General features: G+C 35.4%; 1 long non-coding RNA gene across 2 annotated transcripts; it reads right to left on the bottom strand.

Annotated features, from left to right (window-relative positions):
* Positions 1–205: 205 nt before the first annotated feature.
* LOC141591383 (uncharacterized) lies at positions 206–2832 on the bottom strand. Of its 2 annotated transcripts, XR_012520832.1 has the most exons (3): positions 2326–2832; positions 2172–2229; positions 206–480 (listed from the first exon to the last, which is right to left on the bottom strand). It is a non-coding gene; the product is annotated as an uncharacterized LOC141591383 (long non-coding RNA). The 2 variants fall into 2 exon arrangements; XR_012520831.1 differs by lacking the exon at positions 2326–2832 and having other exon boundaries at positions 2172–2318.
* Positions 2833–3582: the final 750 nt, after the last annotated feature.

Here is a 3582-nt window from a genome sequence, read left to right on the forward strand (position 1 = left end):
GAACGGCTGAAATTTAAGTGTATAATACACGGTTTTTCGGGATCCCGGGGTCCCGAAACAAAATTCTCCGGAAATCGCATAGGATGTTCCTGGGGTCAGATAAAGCGGCCACGCAAAATTTGAGCACAAACGGAAGACATTTGGTTGTGCCGGTAATTACTTACGTAAATTCTACAGAAAAACTGATAGGATATGTTTGTAATTGGTTCAACTAGCCAAAAACCTGTAATTTCAAAAAATTTTCTAAACCAATCACAACATTCCCAACATTCCCAAGAGGCGGGTGCCAAAACCTGCAATGCTATAGCTAAATAAGAAAATAGAATGATACAAACCAAAAATAGAAAAGGGAGACATATGTCCCTTCAAATTATATACAAAACCAAAAGGTAAAAGGTTTACTAATAGAATAGCCAAAACTAGGTCCAAGGTTCCTTATGCTCACTAGCTCGTCTGTGACCCCAACAAAGCATCAACAACCTGTCAATCGCATTTTATACAAACACGAAAGCCACAATTCAGTGGGGAGTAACTTCGAGTCCTCCCAGCCACGAATCGTCATATTGAATATAACATGTAATGAAACATGTAAACAACATGATAAATAATTCAATTATCAATTATTCTAACATATGAGTCCTAAACTGACCAAACTAAACTATCATGTGAAACATATAACAAGCAGTAATCCAAACTCTATCAACCATAGCCGGCTTGCATCTCACCTTCTATGATTCATAGAATCATCAAACAAGAAAGGGCAATATATCAAAGACAGGCATAAGTTCTTAGCACCGTCAATAGTCACTTTGTAACTCGAGTCTATACCACGAGGTAGGGAAACCGGTATCTTGGCTCAGCGGTTAATATTAATAAAACATGGCCAAGAGACAACACAACCCTAGCCTAAAATCTGAGCAGACCTAGACATGCGGATACACACCACCGCACCCAAGACCCACAACTTTTTTTAAAACAAAGTGAAGTGAGTACCCTAAGGAGTCCACCAAAGGGTTGGCTAGTACTTAAGCTGACCACTTACTATCAAAATAAGTAACTGAGGTCATGCCCCAACTTGGATATAAATCCACTAGTCAGGAACACAAAGGCTATCAAGCAGTGAACATATACTCGTCAAAGACTATAAAGACCTATCTATGATGAAGGCCGTAATACTCACCTAGAACCTAGTCCCAGCTAGTCCCAGCTAGTCCCAGCTTGAATACTTTAGCCCACACCACACAAGACAAGTAAGACACTCACTTAACCATAAGAGGACAAAAAGTCCAACTTACCAACCTAAATGCTAACATTCTATCATGTGAAAGGCTATATAAATGTCTATTCAGCAGATAAACCAACAGAATCCTCAATACTAATTTCCAATTCTAACAATATTAACCATATTAAAGGCTTCAGGGAATCTAGGGCCGTTTCTACAATATAAGAAGCTACTTAAATCAACTAATTACACATGTGAGATAAAAATATAATAAATGGCCTAAAACAAGAAAAAGGCCGATTATCTAATTCATTCAACCGAATTTTTTACCCGCAACCCTGACCTGCGGACAGTGCGGGTTAAATTGCGGTGACCAATCACTCAATTAATCGACATCGCATCATCAAAGGGACTAAGGCTCGCCAAGCACAATCATCAAAACATGGCAATTATTGCTATAAAATTTACCTTGAGCCTATTCATTACAATTTCAACTTATGAACTATCCTAACATGTGATAATTATCAATATAAGAATAATTTCTACTACTAGTATGATTCAATTTAAAAGTGTACTCATATGTGACTTATACAACTTTAACATTAATTAACCCGAAATGACCAATATTGTACGAAAAATCGCAAAACAAGCAACGTACCGACCCGGGCCAGCCATGGGCCAGCCGTGGGCCTGCCGGGCTGCTGTCGGGCCCGCTGCCGCCACTATTACTCCTCTTTTTTTTTCCATTTTTATTCATTATAAGACCGTCTGAACATTAATTAATCGTTCCCATACTAATATCCTAACTTAAACTAACCAAAAGACATGAATTAACCATGCATGCATCAAATTTAAACATGTGAAAATTACTAATCAATTAAAAATCACCCAAACATACAAAAATCAAAGCATGTGACGATCTTTCGTCGAGTAACTCGAAATATGTTACCTTTTACTCTCGAATCCGAGTAAAAACGTCAAAACACGAGCCTATCTTCAGTCTTCAGCTTAAAAGAAGGAAAAACGAGTTGATTAAGACAAGAAATTGAATTGTCCTTTAAGACGGTATTTTCGAAACCTCAACAAAATAGAAGATTTCTTACCTTAAAAGAACGAGAAAAGGACGAGGAAGCTAATGTTACAAAAATTATGAAATTTGGTTGAGAAATGAAGGCGGGATCTTGGTTTGAAGGTAGACGAAAATGGTGTTTGTGGTATCCGTCTGTTTATTTTGTTTTGATGCTGATGAATTGTTGTTGTTGCAGGTCTTTCGTGAAAAGGAAGAGGAAAAGAAGGGAGGTGGGGTTGCGCATCAACAACAACAACAAAGAATAATAATAAAAATAATAATAACACAAATTCTCACGGTAGACATGACATACCCGTCACTTTGGAGTGACGGATATCATTTTACCTTACAAAATACTCACTTTTTCTCTCTCTACAACACTATTTATATGGTCCCCTTTCTCCACTAACCCATTTTGTTACCTTTTTATCTCACAAAATATCCGCCACAAGGGAGACTGATTGTAATAATTATAATAATAGTACTAATTGCTTTGGGTTTGTGCGCAGGAAGAAGAGAAAAGAAACAAAGAGGAAAGCATGGGGTGGGGTCCACGGAAGCACTAAGCCACTAACCACAAAGTATTAAAAATAATAACATATAATAATAATAGTAATAAAAGAATTATATAAAATATATAATAATAATGATTATATAAAGGTAGAGTGTAATAGAGTAGGTGAGTGTGTTGTCGATATAAGATAGGTCGAGAAAAGATTGGTCTCACAAGTGGAAATGTGACGGTCTATAGCTAGACGGAAATTAAGAAGGGAATTATCATTATTGCTGTCACTATTATTGTCCGACCAAAAATGCGTATATATTTATTATTATATAAATCATGCCTTAAAATTATAATTTAATCGTACGTATTTTTATATAAACGAGCTTTTATATAATATGTTTATAAAAATCGTGTTTGACATAAAATTAATTAAATTGAATAATTCAAAAATATATAATAAAGTGATTAAACGGTTTAATAAATTTTAAATGTCAAAATGGGAAATTCGCGGGTGTTACAATCACCCCATCTTTTAAAAAGTTTCGTCCTCGAAACTTGAAAGTAGAAATGAAAGGTCATATAAAACAAAATTGGAACTTTGGACTTGGTAACCAAAACATTTAAAAGGTTACTTATCGTAAGAATTAGAATTCTTTCAAAAGTTTGAAATAAAATTTTCCAACAGAACCAGATTCTCATCAAAGGAACGGAAGTGTTCTCGTTACGTATTCAAGAACATCACATTCCAAATCAAATATAAGGTCAAAAGCAAATCATTTGTATAAA

The sequence above is a fragment of the Silene latifolia genome, chromosome 7 (genome assembly GCF_048544455.1).
Source record: "Silene latifolia isolate original U9 population chromosome 7, ASM4854445v1, whole genome shotgun sequence".
Classification (NCBI taxonomy): domain Eukaryota; kingdom Viridiplantae; phylum Streptophyta; class Magnoliopsida; order Caryophyllales; family Caryophyllaceae; genus Silene; species Silene latifolia.